We start from the raw sequence: 26,356 nt of genomic DNA, 5'->3' as shown, positions 1-26,356 counted from the left end.
ACCCTAGATGTTCCGCACTATCTGAATTTCTTCCTTTCACATGAAGCACACTGTAAATGGTATTCAATGAATTTCAATTTCTCATAAAATGGAATGTCCTTGTTTCTCTAGTTCCTGTGTAGTGTTGTCATGACTGTCCTTTGATTAAGACAATCACTCTATTGTTTGAAACAAGTGCTTCAAATCTCTTCACTGCAAGTGCATTTAGAATGTTGTTTGGACCATATTCGGTGGTTGGATTTACCAAAGGCAATTTTTAGCTTGTATGAGGTAGGTGTTTCTTCTTCTTCTTCTTCTTCTTTTCCCTTAGAATGATAAAGGTATTGTAGAAGGTTTTAGTTTTGAGTGAGAAACCTAGTCTCAATTGTAACAGTTAAAAATTTGAATGAACATGTGAATCAGTGTTTTGTACATGGTACTGACAATTAGTTTCAGTTTGTGAGGGGCTCAAATTCATTCATTTCCCTTTTGTACAGTGCAGTGGTTGTCTTGGAGGGCTCGTCAGATTCGCATCAGCCTCCTCTGTTGAAACACTCGAGATACCACAAAAGAGAAGTATAGGTCAACTGTCAAGCAGTGTGAAAAGGCAATGGTCATCCAGTCCTCAAGAGATGGAAAACGGTGTTGGAAATTCACATTCCCATGAATCACATCAATTGATTGGTTCCGCTGTTGTCAACAAAGAAACAAAGATGATAGAGAAAAATGTGAACATGTCCATTTGTTGACCAAGGTCTGTCTCTCCCTTAAAATGAGTTTGATATGGATTACATCAGTTTATTAAGAGTTTACTGTTTGGGTTTTACATTGTTAATATCACTTCAATCTTGGTTGTCCGTTCCATTCTGGTTACCGTTGATGTATCCCTGTTGGCAGAGAATGAATTCATCTTTTGGCCATTTGCTGTTCTGTTTTGGACAGACCTTAATGGTGATAACAGTGTACTTGTACTTGCATTTGAGCTAGTTCACTTTTCAGTTTTCCAGTGGCTATGGCCATGACATCAGACGCAAGGGAAGAAGAACCAATCTGATGCAGAGAACCCTCAACAAGTGACATCTGCACCCACAGGTGAGAAGTTTCTGCACAACATTTGTTACGTTCATTGCACGTGCTGGTTGTATATTTTGTTTACTTCTAACAAATATGTTCTTTTGGTATCAACTGAAGGTATCTATGTCATGGATTGACTTGATTTTTAAACCCATGGCCCACCTTCGAGTGGTGCATCTAACTGATGGGGTAGATGTTTGACACACATCACGGTGGGGCCCATACAGCACGACCTCATGGGAAGTTCCCATAAGGTTGCTCACCTACGCACATGCACACCTTTGCACATGTGTCATAGGTGTCTAATCCGAACGGTCCTTGTGATGCGGAATCCCATTAATCCCCGAGGGTAGAATTGTCACCCTGATCTAAAATTCCGGTGGGCCATAGCAAAGAGAAATGCAAATCAAGGGAGGAAATTGTTTTCATTTTGCATGGCCCACCAAAGTTTTGGATCAAAGTAAAAATTGGGCCCAGGGGGTTTCATGAGGTGATGCTTCACGTGGACCGTTCAGATTTTGAGGTCACATCACGTATGATGAGTTCTCAAAAAAGTTCGCACGAGTTCCGTGCGAATTGGTGCGCAGCTGAGCATTTTAATCTAATCGGTCCATGTGATGCGGAATCCCATGAAACCCGAAGGGAAAAAAATTTACCCTGATCTAAAATTCTAGTGGGACATAGCAAAGAGAAATGCAAATCAAGGGAGAAAATTGTTTTCATTTTTCATGGCCCACCAAAGTTTTGGATCAAAATAAAAATTAGGACCAAGGGGTTTCATGACGTGCTACTTCTTGTGCATGTGGACTGTTCAGATTTTGGAGTCACATCATGTATGATGAGTTCTCAAAAAAGTTCGCACATGCGAATTGCTGCGCAGCTGAACATTCGGCATATAGAGTCATGCTCACCTGCGTACCTACATACGTGTGCACCTTTTGCACACATGTCATGGGCGTCTAATCTGAACGGTCCATGCGATGCGGAATCCCATGAAACCCCAAGGGAAAAAAATTTAACCTGATCTAAAATTCTACTGGGTCATAGCAAAGAGAAATGTAAATCAAGGGAGGGAATTGTTTTCATTTTTCATGTCCCACCAAAGTTTTGGATCAAAGTAAAAATTGGGCCTCAGGGGTTTCATGAGGTGGTGCTTCACGTGGACCGTTCAGATTTTGGAGTCACACCACGTATGATGAGTTCTCAAAAAGTTTACATGAGTTTCGTGCGAACTGGTGCACAGCTGAGCATTCAACATATAGAGTCATGCTTACCTATGCACCTTTGCATACGTCATGCGCGTATAATCCTTTTGGTCCATGTGATATGGAATCATATAAAACCTCAAGTGAAAATTTTTCACCCTGATCTAAAATTCTGGTGGGCCATAGCAAAGAGATGCAAATCAAGGGAGGAAACTGTTTTCATTTTTCATGGCCCACCAGAGTTTTGAATCAAAGTAAAAATTGGGCCCAGTGGGTTTCATGAGGTACTCCTTCACGTGTACCATTCAAATTTTGGAGTCACATCACGTATGACGAGTTCTAAAAAAATATCACATGAGTTCCATGCATACTGGTGGGCGACTGACCATTCATCCTCACCTACGCACTTGCGCACCTTTGTACACATGTCATGGGCGTCTAATCTGAATGATCCATGTGATGCGGAATCACATGAAACCCCAAGGGAAAAATTTTCACCATGATGTAAAATTCTAGTGGGCCATAGCAAAGAGATGCAAATCAGGTGAGGAAACTATTTTCAGTTTTCATGGCCCACCAAAATTTTGGATCAAAGTAAGAATGGGCCCAGGGGGCTTCACAAGGATCGTTCAGATTCTGGAGTCACATCACGTATGATGTTTTCTCAAAAAAGTTCGTACGAGTTTCGTGCGAACTAGTGCGCAGCTGAGCATTCAGCATATAGAGTAAGCATATAGAGTCATGCTCACCTGTGCACGTACGCACCTTTGCACACTTGTCATGGGCGTCTAATTCGAACGGTCCATGTGTGCACGTACGCACCTTTGCACACATGTCATGGGCGTCTAATCCAAACGGTCCATGTGATGAGGAATCCCATTAATCCCCAAGGACAGAATTATCACCCTGATCTAAAATTTTGGTGGGCCATAGCAAAGAGAAATGCAAATAAAGGGAGGAAACCGTTTTCGTTTTGCATTGCTTATCAAAGTTTTGGATCAAATTAAAATTGGGCCCAAGGGGTTTCATGTGGTGCTGCTTCACGTGGATCGTTCGAATTTTGGATTCACATAACGTATGATGAAGAGTTCTCAAAAAAGTTCGCACGAGTTCCGTGCGAACTGGTACGCCGCTGAGCATTTTGCATATATAGTCATGCTCACCTACGCACTTGTGCACATTAGGACACGTGTCATGGGCGACTAATTGGGTCTATGTGATGCGGAATCCCATGAAACCCCAAGGGAAAATTTTTCACCTTGATGTAAAATTCTGTTGGGCCACTACAAAGAGAAATGCAAATCAGGGAGGAAACTGTTTTCATTTTTCTTGGCCCACCAAAGTTTTCGATCAAAGTAAAAATGGCCCCAGGGGGTTTCATGGGTCGCTGCTTCACGAGGACCATTCAAATTCTGGAGTCACATCATGTATGATGTTTTGTCAAAAAAGGTCACACGAGTTTCGTGCGAATTAGCACGCAGCAAGGCATTCGACAAACTAAGTAATGCTCACTTACTCACGAGTGCACCTTTGCACACATGTCATGGGCGTCTAATCCAAACAGTCTGTGTGATGTGGAATCCCATGAATCCCCAAGGAAAAAAAATTCACCCTTATCTAAAATTCTGGTGAGCCATATCAAAGAGAAATGCAAATCAAGAGAGGAAACTATTTTCATTTTTCATGGCCCGCCAAAGTTTTAGATCAAAGTAAAAATTGGGCCCAGGTGGTTTCATGAGGTGTTGCTTCACGTGGACTGTTTAGATTTTGGAGTCACATCACGTATGATGAGTTTCTAAAAAAGCTCGTACGAGTTCTGTGCGAACTGGTGCGTAGCTAAGCATTTGACATATAGAGTCGTGCTCACCTGTGCACCTTTGCATGTGTCGTGGGTGTCTAATCCTTATGGTCCATATGATGCGGAATCCTATGAAACCCCAAGGGAAAGATTTTCACCCTGATCGAAAATTTTGGTGGGCCATAGCAAAGAGAAATGCCCATTCAAATTTCATGGCCCACCAAAGTTTTGGATCAAAGTAAAAAATTAGGCCCAGGGGGTTTCATGAGGTGTTGCTTCACGTGGCCCGTTCAGATTTTGAGGTTGCATCATGTATGATGAGTTCTCAAAAACGTTCGCACGAGTTCTGTTCGAACTGGTGCGCGGCTGAGAATTCGGCATATAGAGTCATGCTCACCTACGCACATGCACACGCGTCATGGTCATCTAATCCGAATAGTTCATGTGATGCGGAATCCCATGAAAACCCATGTGAAAACTTTTCACCCTGATATAAAATTTTGGTGGGCCATAGTAAAGAGAAATGCAAATCAATGGAGGAAATTGTTTTCATTTTTTATGGCCCACCAATGTTTTGGATCAAAGTAAATATTGCGCCCTAGGGTTTCCAAAGGTGTTGCTTCATGTGGACCGATCAGATTGTGGAGTCACATCACGTATGATAAGTACTAAAAAATGTTCACACGAGTTCCGTGCGAACTGGCGCATAGCTAAGCATTCGGCATATAGAGTCATGCTCGCCTATGCACCCACGCGCTTGCACCCCTTTGTACATGTGTCATGGGCGTTTAATCCGAACGGTCCATGTTATGCGGAATCCCATGAAACCCTAAGGGACAAATTTTCACCCTAATCTAAAATTCTAGTGGACCATAGCAAAGAGAATGCAAATCAGGGGAGGAAACTGTTTTCATTTTTCATGGCCCACCAAAGTTTTGGATCGAAGTAAAAATTGGGCCCAACGAGTTTCATGAGTCATCATATGGTAGAAGTTGCTTTTCATGTTCCATGCCAATGGATGTGCTAAGTTGATCCATGTCTTAAACCCCTCTTCTATTCTCTACCCAATTCAATGAATCGGGATTTCTTTTATAACGATCCAAATTAATATGATTTAGCCCATTTCTAGTGATCCAGACCTTTGACAGTTACCATTTTGATGGATAAATATCTTTGACGTACTTGAGCCATTCAGTGGATCCAAATTGCTCGTATGATTAGGCTCATTTCTCGATCCATAGTCATCATACAATAGAAGCTACTTTTCACGATCCAAACTCAACATACGATTGAAGTTGCTTTTCACGATCCAAACTCAACATATGGTTGAAGCTACTTTTCATGATCTATGGCAATGGATATGCTAAGTTTATCCATGCGATAAAACCCTCTTCTGTTCGATTACACATTTCAATCAATCAGGTTTCTTTTTACAACGATCTAAATAAATTTGATTCGGCCCATTTCTAGTGATCCAAACCTTTGACATGCTTGAGCCATTCAGTGGATCAAATTTGTTCATATCGTTAGGTTCATTCGGCGATCTAAACTCATCATACGATTGAAGTTGCTTTCCATGATCCACACTCATCATACGATTGAAGTTGCTTTTCACGATCCAAACTCAACATATGATTGAAGCTGCTTTTCATGATCCAAACTCATCATATGGTAGAAGTTGCTTTTCATGTTCCATGCCAATGGATGTGCTAAGTTGATCCATGCCTTAAACCCCTCTTCTATTCTCTACACAATTCATTGAATCGGGATTTCTTTTATAACGATCCAAATTAATATGATTTAGCCCATTTCTAGTGATCCAGACCTTTGACAGTTACCATTTTGATGGATAAATATCTTTGACATACTTGAGTCATTCAGTGGATCCAAATTGCTCGTATGATTAGGCTCATTTCTGGATCCATGGTCATCATACGATAGAAGCTACTTTTCACGATCCAAACTTAACATACGATTGAAGTTGCTTTTCACGATTCAAACTCAACATATGGTTGAAGCTGCTTTTCATGATCCAAACTCAACATATGATTGAAGCTACTTTTCATGATCTATGGCAATGGATATGCTAAGTTGATCCATGCGCTAAAACCCTCTTCTATTGGATTACACAATTCAATCAATCAGGTTTCTTTTTACAACAATCCAAATAAATTTGATTCGGCCCATTTCTAGTGATCCAAACCTTTGACATTGGCCATTTCGATGGATAAAAATCATTGACATGCTTGAGCCATGCAGTGGATAAAAATTGTTCATATCATTAGGCTCATTCGACGTTCCAAACTCATTATACGATTGAAGCTGCTTTTCATGATCCAAACACAACATATGATTGAAGCTGCTTTTCATGATCCAAACTCAACATATGATTGAACCTGCTTTTCATGTTCCATGGCAATGGTTATTCTAAGAGGATCCATGCGCGAAAACCCTTAATTACACAAGTTAATCAATTAGGTTTCTTTTTACAAAGATCCAAATAAATATGATTTGGCCCATTTCTAGTGATCCAAACCTTTGACATAGCCCATTTCGATGGATAAAAATCATTGACATGCTTGAGCCATTCAGTGGATAAAAATTATTCATATCATTGGGCTCATTCGACGATCCAAACTCATCATACGATTGAAGCTGCTTTTCATGAACCAAACTCAACATATGACTGAAGCTGCTTTTCATGATACAAACTCAACATATGATTGAAGCTGCTTTTCATGATCCTGGATATGCTAAGATGATCCATTCGCTAAAACCATCTTCTGTTTGATTACAAAAGTCAATCAATCAGGTTTCTTTTTACAACGATACAAATAAATATGATTCGGCCCATTTCTAGTGATCCAAACCTTTAACATTGGCAATTTCAATAGATAAAAATCATTGGCATGCTTGAGCCATTCAATAGATAAAAGTTGTTCTTGTCATTAGGCTTATTCGACAATCAAAACTAATCATACGATTGAAGGTGTTTTTCACTATCCGAACTCAACATATGATTGAAGCTGCTTTTCATGATCCAAACTCATCATATGGTAGAAGTTGCTTTTCATGTTCCATTGCAATGGCTGTGCTAATTCATGCCTTAAAACCCTCTTTTGTTCTATACACAATTCAATTAATATGATTTGGCCCATCTAGTGATCCAAACCTTTGACATTGACCATTTTGATGGATAAAAATCATTGACAAACTTGAGCCATTCAGTGGATCCAAATTGTTCATATCATTAGGCTCATTCGACGATCCAAACTCATCATACGATTGAAGCTGCTTTTCAAGATCCAAACTAAACATATGATTGAAGCTGCTTTTCAAGATCCATGGCAATGGATATGCTAAGTTGATCCATGCGCTAAAACCCTCTTCTATTAGATTACACAATTCAATCAATCAGGTTTCTTTTTACAACAATCCAAATAAATTTGATTCGACCCATTTCTAGTGATCCAAACCTTTTACATTGGCCATTTCGATGGATAAAAATCATTGACATGCTTGAGCCATTCAGTGGATAAAAATTGTTCATATCATTAGGATCATTCCACGTTCGAAACTCATCATACGATCGAAGCTGCTTTTCATGTTCCAAACTCAACATATGATTGAAGCTGCTTTTAATGATCCGAACTCAACATATGATTGAACCTGCTTTTCAAGATCCATGCGCTAGAACCCTCTTCTGTTCAATTACACAATTCAATCAATCAGGTTTCCTTTTACAATGATCCAAATAAATATGATTCGGCCCATTTCTAGTGATCCAAACCTTTAACATAGGCCATTTCGATGGATAAAAATCATTGACATGCTTAAGCCATTCAGTGGATAAAAATTGTTCATATCATTAGGCTCATTCAACGATTCAAACTCATCATACGATTGAAGCTGCTTTTCATGATCCAAACTCAACATATGATTGAAGCTGCTTTTCATTATACAAACTCAACATATGATTGAAGCTGCTTTTCATTATACAAACTCAACATATGATTGAAGCTGCTTTTCATGATCCATGGCAATGGATTTGCTAAGTTGATTCGTGTGCTAAACCCTCTTTTGTTCGATTACACAATTATATCAATCAGGTTTCTTTTTACAACAGTACAAATAAATATGATTCGGCCCATTTCTAGTGATCAAAACCTTTGACATTGGCCATTTCGATGGATAAAAATCATTGACATGCTTGAGCCATTCAGTAGATAAAAATTGTTCTTATCATTAGGCTCATTCGACGATCCAAACTTATCATACGATTGAAGGTGCTTTTCACTATCCAAACTCAACATAAGATTGAAGCTGCTTTTCATGATCCAAACTCATCATATGGTAGAAGTTGCTTTTCATGTTCCATGCCAATGGATGTGCTAAGTTGATCCATGCCTTAAAACCCTCTTCTATTCTCTACACAATTCAATGAATCGGGATTTCTTTTATAACGATCCAAATTAATATGGTTTAGCCCATTTCTAGTGATCCAGACCTTTGACAGTGACCATTTTGATGGATAAATATCTTTAACATACTTGAGCCATTCAGTGGATCCAAATTGTTCGTATGATTAGGCTCATTTCTCGATACAAAGTCATCATACGATAGAAGATACTTTTCACGATCCAAACTCAACATATGATTGAAGTTGCTTTTCACGATCCAAACTCAACATATGGTTGAAGCTGCTTTTCATGATCCATGGCAATGGATATGCTAAGATGATCTATTCGCTAAAAGCATCTTCTGTTTATTTACACAATTCAATCAATCAGGTTTCTTTTTACAACGATACAAATAAATATGATTTGGCCCATTTCTAGTGATCTAAACCTTTGACATTGGCAATTTCGATGGATAAAAATCATTGACATGCTTGAGCCATTCAATAGATAAAAGTTGTTCTTATCAATAGGCTTATTCAACAATCAAAACTTATCATACGATTGAAGGTGCTTTTCACTATCCAAACTCAACATATGATTGAAGCTGCTTTTAATTATCCAAACTCATCATATGGTAGAAGTTGCTTTTCTTGTTCCATTGCAATGGATATACTAAGTCATGCCTTAAAACCCTCTTCTGTTCTATACACAATTCAATTAATATGATTTGGCCCATCTAGTGATCCAAACCTTTGACATTGACCATTTTGATGGATAAAAATCATTGACATACTTGAGCCATTCAGTGGATCCAAATTGTTCGTATGATTAGGCTCATTTCGCGATCCAAATTCATCATACGATTGAAGCTACTTTTCAAGATCCAAACTCAACATATGATTGAAGCTGCTTTTCATGATCCAAACTCAACATATGATTGAAGCTGCTTTTCATGATCCATGGCAATGGATATGCTAAGTTGATCCATGCGTTAAAACCCTCTTCTATTGGATTACACAATTCAATCAATCAGGTTTGTTTTTATAACAATCCAAATAAATTTGATTCGGCCCATTCTAGTGATCCAAACTTTTGGCATTGGTCATTTCGATGGATAAAAATCATTGACATGCTTGAGCCATTCAGTGGATAAAAATTGTTCATATCATTAGGCTCATTCAACGATCCAAACTCATCATATGATTGAAGCTGCTTTTCATGATCCAAACTCATCATACGATTGAAGCTGCTTTTCATGATCCAAAATCAACATATGATTGAAGCTGCTTTTCATGATACAAACTCAACATATGATTGAAGCTGCTTTTCATGATCCATGGCAATGGATATGCTAAGTTGATCCGTGCGCTAAACCCTCCTCTGTTCGATTACACAATTCTATCAATCAGGTTTCTTTTTACAACAGTACAAATAAATATGATTCGGCCCATTTCTAGTGATCAAAACCTTTGACATTGGCCATTTCAATGGATAAAAATCATTGACATGCTTGAGCCATTCAGTAGATAAAAATTGTTCTTATCACTAGGCTCATTCGACGATCCAAACTTATCATAGGATTGAAGGTGCCTTTTACCATCCAAACTAAACATATGATTGAAGCTGCTTTTCATGATCCAAACTCATCATATGGTAGAAGTTGCTTTTAATGTTCCATGCCAATGGATGTGCTAAGTTGATCAATGCCTTAAAACCCTCTTCTATTCTCTACACAATTCAATGAATCGGGATTTCTTTTATAACGATCCAAATTAATATGGTTTAGCCCATTTGTAGTGATCCAGACCTTTGACAGTGACCATTTTGATGGATAAATATCTTTGACATACTTGAGCCATTCAGTGGATCCAAATTGTTCGTATGATTAGGCTCATTTCTCGATACAAAGTCATCATACGATAGAAGATACTTTTCACAATCCAAACTCAACATACGATTGAAGTTGCTTTTCACGGTCCAAATTCAACATATGGTTGAAGCTGCTTTTCATGATCCAAACTCAACATATGATTGAAGCTACTTTTCATGATCTATGACAATGGATATGCTAAGTTTATCCATGCGATAAAACCCTCTTCTGTTCGATTACACATTTCAATCAATCAGGTTTCTTTTTACAACGATCTAAATAAATATGATTCAGCCCATTTCTAGTGATCCAAACCTTTGACATGCTTGAGCCATTCAGTGGATCAAATTTTTTCATATCATTAGGTTCATTCAGCAATCTAAACTCATCGTACGATTGAAGTTGCTTTCCATGATCCACACTCATCATACGATTGAAGTTGCTTTTCATGATCCAAACTCAACATATGATTGACGCTGCTTTTCATGATCCAAACTCATCATATGGTAGAAGTTGCTTTTCATGTTCCATGCCAATAGATGTGCTCAGTTGATCCATGCCTTAAACCCCTCTTCTATTCTCTAAACAATTCAATGAATCGGGATTTCTTTTATAACGATCCAAATTAATATGATTTAGCCCATTTTTAGTGATCCAGACCTTTGACAGTTACCATTTTGATGTCAATATCTTTGACATACTTGAGCCATTCAGTGGATCCAAATTGCTCGTATGATTAGGCTCATTTCTCGATCCATAGTCATCATATGATAGAAGCTACTTTTCACGATCCAAACTCAACATACGATTGAAGTTGCTTTTCACGATCCAAACTCAACATATGGTTGAAGCTGCTTTTCATGATCCACACTCAACATATGATTGAAGCTACTTTTCATGATCAATGGCAATGGATATGCTAAGTTGATCCATGCGCTAAAACCCTCTTCTATTGGATTACACAATTCAATCAATCAGGTTTCTTTTTACACCAGTCCAAATAAATTTGATTCGGCCCATTTCTAGTGATCCAAACCTTTGACATTGGTCATTTCGATGGATAAAAATCATTGATATGCTTGAGCCATTCAGTGGATAAAAATTGTTCATATCATTAGGCTCATTCGACGTTTCAAACTCATCATACGATTGAAGCTGCTTTTCATGATCCAAACTCAACATATGATTGAACCTACTTTTTATGATCCATGCGCTAAAACCCTCTTCTGTTCAATTACACAATTCAAAGAATCAGGTTTCTTTTTACAATGATCCAAATAAATATGACTCGACCCATTTCTAGTAATCCAAACCTTTGACATAGGCCATTTCGATGAATAAAAATCATTGACATGCTTGAGCCATTCGGTGGATAAAAATTGTTCATATCATTAGGCTCATTCGACGATCTAAACTCATCATACGATTGAAGCTGCTTTTCATGATCCAAACTCAACATATGATTGAAGCTGCTTTTCATGATACAAACTCAACATATGATTGAAGCTGCTTTTCATGATCCATGGCAATGGATATGCTAAGTTGATCCGTGCACTAAACCCTCCTCTGTTCGATTACACAATTCTATCAATCGGGCTTCTTTTTACAACAGTACAAATAAATATGATTCGGCCCATTTCTAGTGATCAAAACCTTTGACATTGGCCATTTCAATGGATAAAAATCATTGACATGCTTGAGCCATTCAGTAGAAAAAAATTGTTCTTATCACTAGGCTCATTCGACGATCCAAACTTATCATATGATTGAAGGTGCTTTTTACCATCCAAACTAAACATATGATTGAAAATGCTTTACATGATCCAAACTCATCATATCGTAGAAGTTGCTTTTCATGTTCCATGCCAATGGATGTGCTAAGTTGATCAATGCCTTAAAACCCTCTTCTATTCTCTACACAATTCAATGAATCGGGATTTCTTTTATAACGATCCAAATTAATATGGTTTACGCCATTTGTAGTGATCCAGACCTTCGACAGTGACCATTTTAATGGATAAAAATCTTTGACAAACTTGAGCCATTCAGTGGATCCAAATTGTTCGTATGATTAGGCTCATTTCTCGATACAAAGTCATCATACGATAGAAGATACTTTTCACGATCCAAACTCAACATACGATTGAAGTTGCTTTTCATGATCCAAACTCAACATATGGTTGAAGCTGCTTTTCATGATCCAAACTCAACATATGATTGAAGCTACTTTTCATGATCTATGGCAATGGATATGCTAAGTTTATCCATGCGATAAAACCCTCTTCTGTTCGATTACACATTTCAATCAATCAGTTTTCTTTTTACAACGATCAAAATAAATATGATTCGGCCCATTTCTAGTGATCCAAACCTTTGACATGCTTGAGCCATTCAGTGGATCAAATTTGTTCATATCATTAGGTTCATTCGGCGATCCAAACTCATCATACGATTGAAGTTGCTTTCCATGATCCAAACTCAACATATGATTGAAGCTGCTTTTCATGATCCACACTCATCATATGGTAGAAGTTGCTTTTCATGTTCCATGGCAATGGATGTGCTAAGTTGATCGATGCCTTAAAACCCTCTTCTGTTCTATACACAATTCAATGAATCAGGTTTCCTTTTATAACGATCCAATTTAATTTGATTCGGCCTATTTCTAGTGATCCAAACTTCTCGTTTCAACACTGAGGTCATGGTATCGATTCCCAAGTGGGGGTGGCTAACATTGAAGTGTGAACTGAAAGTGGGGTGTACTAATAGGCTAACAAAAAAAATAGTGATCCAAACGTTTGACATTGGACATTTCGATGGATAAAAATCATTGACATGCTTGAGCCATTCAGTGGATCCAAATTGTTCATATCATTAGGCTCATTTCGCGATCCAAATTCATCATACGATTGAAGCTGCTTTCCACGATCCAAATTCATCATACGTTGAAGTTGTTTTTCAAGATTCAAACTCAACATATGATTGAAGCAGCTTTTCATGATCCGAACTCAACATATGACTGAAGCTGCTTTTCATGATCCCTGGCAATGGATATGCTAAGTTGATCCATGCGCTAAAACCCTCTTCTATTCTATTACACAATTCAATTAATCAGGTTTCTTTTTACAACAATACAAGTCAATATGATTCGGCCCATTTCAAGTGATCCAAACCTTTGACATTGGCCATTTCAATGGATAAAAATCATTGACATGGTTCAACCATTCAGTGGATCAAAATTATTCATATCATTAGGCTCGTTCGGTGATCTAAACTAATCATACGATTGAAGCTGCTTTTCATGATCCATACTCAACATATGATTGAAGCTGCTTTTCATGATCCAAACTCATCATATGGTAGAAGTTGCTCTTCATGTTCCATGGCAATGGATGTTGTAAGTCATGCCTTAAAACCCTCTTCTGTTCTATACACAATTCAATCAGTATGATTTGGCCCATCTAGTGATCCAAACCTTTGACGTTGACCATTTTGATGGATAAAAATCATTAGCATACTTGAGCCATTCAGTGGATCCAAATTGTTCGTATGATTAGGCTCATTTCGCGATCCAAATTCATCATACGATTGAAGCTACTTTTCAAGATCCGAACTCAACATTTGATTGAAGCTACTTTTCATAATCCAAACTCAACATATGATTGAAGCTGCTTTTCATGATCCATTGCAATGGATATGCTAACTTGCTCCATGCGCTAAAACCCTCTTCTATTGAATTACACAATTCAATCAATCAGGTTTCTTTTTACAACAATCCAAATAAATTTGATTCAGCCATTTCCAGTGATCCAAACCTTTGACATTGGCCATTTCGATGGATAAAAATCATTGACGTTCGTGAGCCATTCAATCGATAAAAATTGTTCATATCATTAGGCTCATTCGACGTTCCAAACTCATCATACGATCGAAGCTGCTTTTCATGATCCAAACTCAACATATGATTGAAGCTGCTTTTCATGATCCAAACTCAACATATGATTGAACCTGCTTTTCATGATCCATGGCAATGGTTATGCTAAGAGGATCCATGCGCTAAAACCCTCTTCTGTTCAATTACACAAGTCAATCAATTAGGTTTCTTTTTACAAAGATCCAAATAAATATGATTCGGCTCATTTCTAGTGATCCAAACCTTTGACATAGGCCATTTCGATGGATAAAAATCATTGACATGCTTGAGCCATTCAGTGAATAAAAATTGTTCATATCATTAGGCTCATTCGACGATCCAAACTCATCATACGATTGAAGCTGCTTTTCATGATCCAAACTCAACATATGATTGAAGCTGCTTTTCATGATACAAACTCAACATATGATTGAACCTGCTTTTCATGATCCATGGCAATGGATATGCTAAGATGATCCATTCGCTAAAACCAACTTCTGCTTGATTACACAATTCAATCAATCAGGTTTCTTTTTACAGCGGTACAAATAAATATGATTCGGCCCATTTCTAGTGATCCAAACCTTTGACATTGGCAATTTCGTTGGATAAAAATCATTGACATGCTTAAGCCATTCAATAGATAAAAGTTGCTCTTATCATTAGGCTTATTCGACAATCAAAACTAATCATACGATTGAAGGTGCTTTTCTCTATCCAAACTCAACATATGATTGAAGCTGCTTTTAATGATCCAAACTCATCATATGGTAGAAGTTGCTTTTCATGTTCCATTGCAATGGATGTGCTAAGTCATGCCTTAAAACCCTCTTCTGTTCTATACACAATTCAATTAATATGATTTGGCCCATCTAGTGATCCAAACCTTTGACATTGACCATTTTGATGGATAAAAATCATTGACAAACTTGAGCCATTCAGTGGATCCAAATTGTTCATATCATTAGGCTCATTCGACGATCCAAACTCATCATACGATTGAAGCTGCTTTTCAAGATCCAAACTAAACATAATATTGAAGCTGCTTTTCATGATCCAAACTCTACATATGATTGAAGCTGATTTTCATGATCCAAACTCTACATATGATTGAAGCTGCTTTTCATGATCCATGGCAATGGATATGCTAAGTTGATCCATGCGCTAAAACCCTCTTCTATTAGATTACACAATTCAATCAATCATCTTTCTTTTTACAACAATCCAAATAAATTTGATTCAGCCCATTTCTAGTGATCCAAACCTTTTACATTGGCCATTTCGATGGATAAAAATCATTGACATGCTTGAGCCATTCAGTGGATAAAAATTGTTCATATCATTAGGATCATTCCACGTTCGAAACTCATCATACGATCGAAGCTGCTTTTCATGTTCCAAACTCAACATATGATTGAAGCTGCTTTTAATGATCCGAACTCAACATATGATTGAACCCGCTTTTCAAGATCCATGCGCTAGAACCCTATTCTGTTCAATTACACAATTCAATCAATCAGGTTTCTTTTTACAATGATCCAAATAAATATGATTCGGCCCATTTCTATTGATCCAAACCTTTGACATAGGCCATTTCGATGGATAAAAATCATTGACATGCTTGAGCCATTCAGTGGATAAAAATTGTTCATATCATTAGGCTCATTCAACGATCCAAACTCATCATACGATTGAAGCTGCTTTTCATGATCCAAACTCAACATATGATTGAAGCTGCTTTTCATGATCCATGGCAATGGATATGCTAAGTTGATCCGTGCGCTAAACCCTCTTCTGTTCGATTACACAATTCAATCAATCAGGTTTCTTTTTACAACAGTACAAATAAATATGATTCGGCCCATTTCTAGTGATCAAAACCTTTGACATTGGCCATTTCAATGGATAAAAATCATTGACATGCTTGAGCCATTCAGTAGATAAAAATTGTTCTTATCATTAGGCTCATTCGACGATCCAAACTTATCATACGATTGAAGGTGCTTTTCACCATCCAAACTCAACATATGATTGAAGCTGCTTTTCATGATCCAAACTCATCATATGGTAGAAGTTGCTTTTCATGTTCCATGCCAATGGATGTGCTAAGTTGATCCATGCCTTAAAACCCTCTTCTATTCTCTACACAATTCAATGAATCGGGATTTCTTTTATAACGATCCAAATTAATATGATTTAGCCCATTTCTAGTGATCCAGACCTTTGACAGTGACCATTTTGATGGATAAATATCTTTTTGACATACTTGAGCCATTCAGTGGATCACATACTTGAGCCATTCAGTGGATCCAAATTGTTCGTATGATTAGGCTCATTTCTCGATCCAAAGTCATCATACGATAGAAGCTACTTTTCACGATCCAAACTCAACATACGATTGAAGTTGCTTTTCACGATCCAAACTCAACATATGGTTGAAGCTGCTTTTCATGATCCAAACTCAACATATGATTGAAGCTACTTTTCATGATCTATGGCAATGGATATGCTAAGTTTATCCATGCGATAAAACCCTCTTCTGTTCGATTACACATTTCAATCAATCAGGTTTCTTTTTACAACGATCCAAATAAATATGATTCGGCCCATTTCTAGTGATCCAAACCTTTGACATTGGCCATTTCGATGGATAAAAATCATTGACATGCTTGAGCCATTCAGTGGATCAAAATTGTTCATATAATTAGGCTCATTCGATGATCCAAAAACATCATACGATTGAAGCTGCTTTTCATGATCCAAACTCAACATATGATTGAAGCTGCTTTTCATAATCCAAACTCATCATATGGTAGAAGCTGCTTTTCATGATCCATGCAAATGGTTGTGCTAAGTTGATCCATGCCTTAAAACCCTCTTCTGTTCTAAACACAATTCAATCAATCAGGTTTCCTTTTATAACGATCCAACTTAATATGATTCGGCCTATTTCTAGTGATCCAAACCTTTGACATTGGCCATTTCGATGGATAAAAATCATTGAGATGCTTGAGCCATCCAATGGATCCAAATTGTTCGTATGATTAGGCTCATTTGCCGATCCAAATTTATCATATTCTTGAAGCTGCTTTTCATGATCCCAACTCAACATATGATTGAAGCTGCTTTTCATGATCCAAACTCAACATATTATTGAAGCTGCTTTTCATGATCGAAAATCATCATATGCTTGAAGCTGCTTTTCATGATCCATGACAATGGATATGCTAAGTTGATCCATGCGATAAAACCCTCTTCTGTTTGATACACAATTCAATCAAGACGTTTCTTTTTACAACGATCTAAATAAATATGATTCGGCCCATTTCTAGTGATCCAAACCTTTGACATTGGCCATTTCAATGGATAAAAATCATTGACATGATTGAGCCATTCAGTGGATCAAATTTGTTCCTATCATTAGGTTCATTTGGCGATCCAAACTAATCATACGATTGAAGTTGCTTTCCATGATCCATACTCATCATACGATTGAAGTTGCTTTCCATGATCCATACTCATCATACGATTGAAGTTGCTTTTCATGATCCACACTCATCATATGGTAGAAGTTGCTTTTCATGTTCCATGGCAATGGATGTGCTAAGTTGATCGATGCCTTAAAACCCTTTTCTATTCTATACATATTTCAATGAATCAGGTTTCCTTTTGTAATGATCCAAATTAATATGATTTGGCCCATTTCTAGTGATCCAAACCTCTCGTTTCAACACTGAGGTCATGGTATCGATTCCCAAGTGGGGGTGGCTAACAGTGAAGTGTGAACTGAAAGTGGGGTGTACTAATAGGCTAACAAAAAAAAATAGTGATCCAAACGTTTGACATTGGACATTTCGATGGATAAAAATCATTGACATGCTTGAGCCATTCAGTGGATCCAAATTGTTCATATCATTAGGCTCATTTCGCGATCCAAATTCATCATACGATTGAAGCTGCTTTCCACGATCCAAATTCATCATACGTTGAAGTTGCTTTTCAAGATCCAAACTCAACATATGATTGAAGCAGCTTTTCATGATCCGAACTCAACATATGACTGAAGCTGCTTTTCATGATCCATGGCAATGGATATGCTAAGTTGATCCATGCGCTAAAACCCTCTTCTATTCTATTACACAATTCAATCAATCAGGTTTCTTTTTACAACGATACAAGTCAATATGATTCGGCCCATTTCTAGTGATCCAAACCTTTGACATTGGCCATTTCGATGGATAAAAATCATTGACATGGTTGAGCCATTCAGTGGATCAAAATTGTTCATATCATTAGGCTCGTTCGGTGATCTAAACTAATCATACGATTGAAGCTGCTTTTCATGATCCATACTCAACATATGATTGAAGCTGCTTTTCATGATCCAAACTCATCATATGGTAGAAGTTGCTTTTCATGTTCCATGGCAATGGATGTGCTAAGTCATGCCTTAAAACCCTCTTCTGTTCTATACACAATTCAATTAATATGATTTGGCCCATCTAGTGATCCAAACCTTTGACATTGACCATTTTGATGGATAAAAATCATTGGCATACTTGAGCCATTCAGTGGATCCAAATTGTTCGTATGATTAGGCTCATTTCGCGATCCAAATTCATCATACGATTGAAGCTACTTTTCAAGATCCAAACTCAACATATGATTGAAGCTGCTTTTCATGATCCATGGCAATGGATATGCTAAGTTGATCCATGCGCTAAAACCCTCTTCTATTGGATTACACAATTCAATCAATCAGGTTTCTTTTTACAACAATCCAAATAAATTTGATTCAGCCCATTTCTAGTGATCAAAACCATTGGCATTGGCGATTTCGATGGATAAAAATCATTGACATGCTTGAGCCATTCAGTGGATATAATTGTTCATATCATTAGGCTCATTCGACGTTCCAAACTCATCATACGATCGAAGCTGCTTTTCATGATCCAAACTCAACATATGATTGAAGCTGCTTTTCATGATCCATGGCCATGGATATGCTAAGAGGATCCATTCGCTAAAACCATCTTCTGTTTGATTACACAATTCAATCAATCGGGTTTCTTTTTACAACAATACAAATAAATATGATTCGGTCCATTCTAGTGATCCAAACCTTTGCCATTGGCAATTTCGATGGATAAAAATCTTTGACATGCTTGAGCCATTCAATAGATAAGAGTTGTTCTTATCATTAGGTTCATTCGACGATCCAAACTCATCATACGATTAAAGGTGCTTTTCACTATCCAAACTCAACATATGATTGATGCTGCTTTTCATGATCCAAACTCATCATATGGTAGAAGTTGCTTTTCATGTTCCATTGCGATGGATGTGCTAAGTTATGCCTTAAAACCCTCTTCTGTTCTATACACAATTCAATTAATATGATTTGGCCCATTTCTAGTGATCCAAACCTTTGACATTGATCATTTTGATGGATAAAAATCGTTGACATACTTGAGCCATTCAGTGGATCCAAATTGTGAGTATGATTAGGCTCATTTCGCAATCCAAATTCATCATACGATTGAAGCTGCTTTTTAAGTTCCAAACTCAACATATGATTGAAGCTGCTTTTCATGAGCCAAACTCAACATATGATTGAAGCTGCTTTTCATGATCCATGGCAATGGATATGCTAAGTTGATCCATGCACTAAAACCCTCTTCTATTGGATTACACAATTTAATCAATCAGGTTTCTTTTTACAACAATCCAAATAAAATTGATTCGGCCCATTTCTAGTGATCCAAACCTTTGATATTGGCCATTTCGATGGATAAAAATCATTGACATGCTTGAGCCAATCAGTGGATAAATATTGTTCATATCATTAGGCTCATTCGACGTTCCAAACTCATCATACGATCGAAGCTGCTTTTCATGATGCAAACTCAACATATGATTGAAGCTGCTTTTCATTATCCGAACTCAACATATGATTGAAGCTGCTTTTCATGATCCGAACTCAACATATGATTGAACCTGCTTTTCATGATCCATGGCAATGGTTATGCTAAGAGGATCCATGCGCTAAAACCCTCTTCTGTTCAATTACACAATTCAATCAATTAGGTTTCTTTTTACAATGATCCAAATAAATATGATTCGGCCCATTTCCAGTGATCCAAACCTTTGACATAGGCCATTTCGAAGGTTAAAAATCATTGACATGCTTGAGCCATTCAGTTGATAAAAATTGTTCATATCATTAGGCTCATTCGACAATCCAAACTCATCATACGATTGAAGCTACTTTTCATGATCCAAACTCAACATATGATTGAAGCTGCTTTTCATGATACAAACTCAACATATGATTGAAGCTGCTTTTCATGATCCATTGCAATGGATATGCTAAGTTGATCCATGCGTTAAAACCCTCTTCTGTTCCATTACACAATTCAATCAATCAATCAGGTTTCTTTTTACAACGATCCAAATCAATATGATTCGGCCCGTTTCTAGTGATCCAAACCTTTGACATTACGAATTTCGATGGATAAAAATCATTAACATGCTTGATCCATTCAGTGGATCAAAATTGTTCATATCATTAGGCTCATTCGACGTTCCAAACTCATCATACGATTAAAGCTTTTCATGATCCAAACTCAACATATGATTGAAGCTGCTTTTCATTATCCAAACTCATCATATCGTGGAAGCTGCTTTTCATGATCCATGCAAATGGTTGTGCTAAGTTGATCCATGCCTTAAAACCCTCTTCTGTTCTTAACACAATTCAATCAATCAGGTTTCCTTTTATAATGATCCAACTTAATATGATTCGGCCTATTTTAGTCATCCAAACCTTTGACATTGGCCATTTCAATGGATAAAAATCATTGAAATGCTTGAGCCATTCAATGGATCCAAATTGCTCGTATGATTAGGCTCATCTGCCAATCCAAATTTATCATATGATTGAAGCTGCTTTTCATGATCCCAAATCAACTTATGATTGAAGCTGCTTTTCATGATCCAAACTCAACCTATGATTGAAGCTGCTTTTCATGATCGAAAATCATCATATGCTTGAAGCTGCTTTTCATGATCCATGACAATGGATATGCTAAGTTGATCCATGCGCTAAAACCCTCTTCTGTTTGATACACAATTCAATCAAGCAGGTTTCTTTTTACAACGATCTAAATAAATATGATTCGGCCCATTTCTAGTGATCCAAACCTTTGACATTGGCCATTTCGATGGATAAAAATCATTGACATGCTTGAGCCATTCAGTGGATAAAAATTGTTCATATCATTAGACTCATTCGACGTTTCAAACTCATCATACGATCGAAGCTGCTTTTCATGATCCAAACTCAACATATGATTGAAGCTGCTTTTCATGATCCAAACTCAACATATGATTGAACCTGCTTTTCATGATCCATGGCAATGGTTATGCTAAGAGGATCCATGCGCTAAAACCCTCTTCTGTTCAATTACACAATTCAATCAATCAGGTTTCTTTTTACAATGATCCAAATAAATATGATTCGGCCCATTTCTAGTGATCCAAACCTTTGACATTGGCCATTTCGATGGATAAAAATCATTGACATGCTTGAGCCATTCAGTGGATAAAAATTGTTCATATCATTAGGCTCATTCGACGATCCAAACTCATCATAAGATTGAAGCTGCTTTTCATGATCCAAACTCAACATATGATTGAAGCTGCTTTTCATGATACAAACTCAACAAATGATTGAAGCTGCTTTTCCTGATCCATCGCAATGGATATGCTAAGTTGATCCATGCGCTAAAACCCTCTTCTGTTCGATTACACAATTCAATCAATCAGGTTTCTTTTTACAACGATCCAAATAAATATGATTCGGCCCATTTCTAGTGATCCAAACCTTTGACATTGGCCATTTCGATGGATAAAAATCATTGACATGCTTGAGCCATTCAGTGGATCAAAATTGTTCATATCTTTAGGCTCATTCGACGATCCAAACTCATCATACGATCGAAACTGCTTTTCATGATCCAAACTCAACATATGATTGAAGCTGCTTTTCATAATCCAAACTCATCATATGGTAGAAGCTGCTTTTCATGATCCATGCAAGTGGTTGTGCTAAGTTGATCCATGCCTTAAAACCCTCTTTTGTTCTATACACAATTCAATCAATCAGGTTTCCTTTTATAACGATCCAACTTGAGCCATTCAGTGGAACAAAATTGTTCATATCTTTAGGCTCATTCGACGATCCAAACTCATCATACGATCGAAGCTGCTTTTCATGATCCAAACTCAACATATGATTGAAGCTGCTTTTCATAATCCAAACTCATCATATGTAGAAGCTGCTTTTCATGATCCATGGAAATGGTTGTGCTAAGTTGATCCATGCCTTAAAACCCTCTTCTGTTCTAAACACAATTCAATCAATCAGGTTTCCTTTTATAACGATCCAACTTGAGCCATTCAGTGGATCAAATTGTTCATATCTTTAGGCTCATTCGACGATCCAAACTCATCATACGATCGAAGCTGCTTTTCATGATCCAAACTCAACATATGATTGAAGCTGCTTTTCATAATCCAAACTCATCATATGGTAGAAGCTGCTTTTCATGATCCATGGAAATGGTTGTGCTAAGTTGATCCATGCCTTAAAACCCTCTTCTGTTCTAAACACAATTCAATCAATCAGGTTTCCTTTTATAACGATCCAACTTAATATGATTTGGCCTATTTCTAGTCATTCAAACCTTTGACACTGGCCATTTCAGTGGATAAAAATCATTGAAATGCTTGAGCCATTCAATGGATCAGAATTGCTCGTATGATTAGGCTCATTTGCCAATCTAAATTTATCATATGATTGAAGCTGCTTTTCATTATCCCAACTCAACATATGATTGAAGCTGCATTTCATGATCCAAACTCAACCTATGATTGAAGCTGCTTTTCATGATCGAAAATCATCATATGCTTTAAGCTGCTTTTCATGATCCATGACAATGGATATGCTAAGTTGATCCATGCGCTAAAACCCTCTTCTTTTTGATACACAATTCAATCAAGCAGGTTTCTTTTTACAACGATCTAAATAAATATGATTCGGCCCATTTCTGGTGATCCAAAGCTTTGACATTGGCCATTTCGATGGATAAAAATCATTGACATGCTTGAGCCTTTCAGTGGATAAAAATTGTTCATATCATTAGGCTCATTCGACGTTCCAAACTCATCATACGATCGAAGCTGCTTTTCATGATCCAAACTCATCATACGATTGAAGTTTCTTGATCCAAACTCAACATATGATTGAAGCTGCTTTTCATGATCCAAACACATCATATGGTAGAAATTGCTTTTCATGTTCCATGGCAATGGACGTGCTAAGTTGATCCATGCCTTAAAAACCCTCTTCTGTTCTATACACATTTCAATAAATCAGGTTTCCTTTTATAACGATCCAAATTAATTTGATTTGGCCCATTTCTAGTGATCCAAACCTCTCATTTCAACACTGAAGTCAAGGTATCGATTCCCAAGTGAGGGTGGCTAACAGTAAAGTGTGAAGTGATAGTGGGGTGTACTAACAAGAAAAAAAAAAGTGATCCAAACCTTTGACATTGGACATTTCAATGGATAAAAATCATTGACATGCTTGAGCCATTCAGTGGACCCAAATTGTTCATATGATTAGGCTCTTTACGCGACCCAAATTCAACAAACGATTGAAGCTGCTTTTCAAGATCCAACTCTACATATTGTGAAGCTACATTTTATGATCTAAACCCAACATATGATTGAAGTTGCTTTTCCTGATCCATGCAAATGAATGTGCTAAGTGGATCCATGCCTTAAAACCCTCTTTTGTTCTATGCACTATTCAATAAATCAGGTATCCTTTTATAATGATCCAAATTAATATCATTCGGCCTATTTCTAGTGATCCAAACCTTTGACATTGGCCACTTCGATAAATAAAAATCATTGACATTCTTGAGCCATTCAATGGATCCAAATTGTTCATATGATTAGGCTCATTTGCCAATCCACATTTATCATATGATTGAAGTTGCATTTCGCGATCCAAATTCATCATACAATTGAAGCTGCTTTTCACGATCCAAACTCAACATATGATTGAAGCTGCTTTTCATGATACAAACTCAACATATGATTGAAGCTGCTTTTCATGATCCATGGCAATGGATTTGCTTAGTTGATCCGTGCGCTAAACCCTCTTCTGTTCGATTACACAATTCAATCAATCAGGTTTCTTTTTACAACAGTACAAATAAATATGATTCGGCCCATTTGTAGTGATCAAAACCTTTGACATTGGCCATTTCAATGGATAAAAATCATTGACATGCTTAAGCCATTCGGAAGATAAAAATTGTTCTTATCATTAGGCTCATTCGACGATCCAAACTTACCATACGATTAAAGGTGCTTTTCACCATCCAAACTCAACATATGATTGAAGCTGCATTTCATGATCCAAACTCATCATATGGTAGAAGTTGCTTTTCCTGTTCTATGCCAATGGATGTGCTAAGTTGATCCATGCCTTAAAACCCTCTTCTATTCTCTACACAATTCAATGAATCGGGATTTCTTTTATAACGATCCAAATTAATATGATTTAGCCCATTTCTAGTGATCCAGACCTTTGACAGTGACCATTTTGATGGATAAAAATCTTTGACATACTTGAGCCATTCAGTGGATCCAAATTGTTCGTATGATTAGGCTCATTTCTCGATCCAAAGTCATCATACGATAGAAGCTACTTTTCACGATCCAAACTCAACATACGATTGAAGTTGCTTTTCACGATCCAAACTCAACATATGGTTGAAGCTGCTTTTCATGATCCAAACTCAACATATGATTGAAGCTACTTTTCATGATCTATGGCAATGGATATGCTAAGTTTATCCATGCGATAAAACCCTCTTCTGTTCGATTACACATTTCAATCAATCAGGTTTCTTTTTACAACGATCCAAATAAATATGATTCGGCCCATTTCTAGTGATCCAAACCTTTGACATTGGCCATTTCGATGGATAAAAATCATTGACATGCTTGAGCCTTTCAGTGGAACCAATTTGTTCATATGATTAGGCTCATTCGTCAATTTAATACAACATACGATTGAAGCTGCTTTTCATGATCCAAACTCAACATATGATTGAAGCTGCTTTTCGTGATCCAAACTCATCCTATGGTTGAAGCTGCTTTTCATGATCCATGGGAATGGTTGTGCTAAGTTGATCCATGCCTTCAAACCCTCTTATGTTCTAAACACAAATCAATCAATCAGGTTTCCTTTTATAACGATCCAACTTAATATGATTCGGCCTATTTCTAGTGATCCAAACCTTTGACATTGGCCATTTCGATGGATAAAAATCATTGAGATGCTTGAGCCATCCAATGGATCCAAATTGTTCGTATGATTAGGCTCATTTTTCGATCCAAATTTATCATATTCTTGAAGCTACTTTTCATGATCCCAACTCAAAATATGATTGAAGCTGCTTTTCATGATCCCAATTCAACATATGATTGAAGCTGCTTTTCATGATCCCAACTCAAACCTTTAACATTGGCCATTTCGATGGATAAAAATCATTGAGATGCTTGAGCCATCCAATGGATCCAAATTGTTCGTATGATTATACTCATTTGTCGATCCAAATTTATCATATTCTTGAAGCTGCTTTTCATGATCCCAACTCAACATATGATTGAAGCTGCTTTTCATGATCCAAACTCAACATATTATTGAAGCTGCTTTTCATGATCGAAAATCATCATATGCTTGAAGCTGCTTTTCATGATCCATGACAATGGATATGCTAAGTTGATCCATGCGATAAAACCCTCTTCTGTTTGATACACAATTCAATCAAGACGTTTCTTTTTACAACGATCTAAATAAATATGATTCGGCCCATTTCTAGTGATCCAAACCTTTGACATTGGCCATTTCAATGGATAAAAATCATTGACATGCTTGAGCCATTCAGTGGATCAAATTTGTTCATATCATTAGGTTCATTCGGCGATCCAAACTCATCATACGATTGAAGTTGCTTTCCATGATCCAAACTC

General features: G+C 37.2%; 1 protein-coding gene across 5 annotated transcripts in view; it reads left to right on the top strand.

Moving 5' to 3' along the window:
• Window positions 1–26,356, top strand: part of LOC131219610 (cyclin-dependent kinase B2-1-like) — a 104,424-nt gene that overhangs the window by 9,639 nt on the left and 68,429 nt on the right. The window contains exon 5 of one of the 5 annotated variants that reach the window (XM_058214863.1): window positions 4,767–4,789. The exons of the other annotated variants lie outside the window; for them this stretch is intronic. The gene's annotated coding sequence lies outside the window, so the exon portion shown is untranslated. Of the gene's footprint in view, window positions 1–4,766; window positions 4,790–26,356 lie in introns of those variants that run through there. 5 annotated transcript variants of the gene reach the window in all.

Source organism: Magnolia sinica, chromosome 11 (genome assembly GCF_029962835.1).
Source record: "Magnolia sinica isolate HGM2019 chromosome 11, MsV1, whole genome shotgun sequence".
NCBI lineage: Eukaryota > Viridiplantae > Streptophyta > Magnoliopsida > Magnoliales > Magnoliaceae > Magnolia > Magnolia sinica.
Note: the sequence above shows the minus strand (reverse complement) of the source record. Positions and strands in the feature narration are given on the sequence as shown.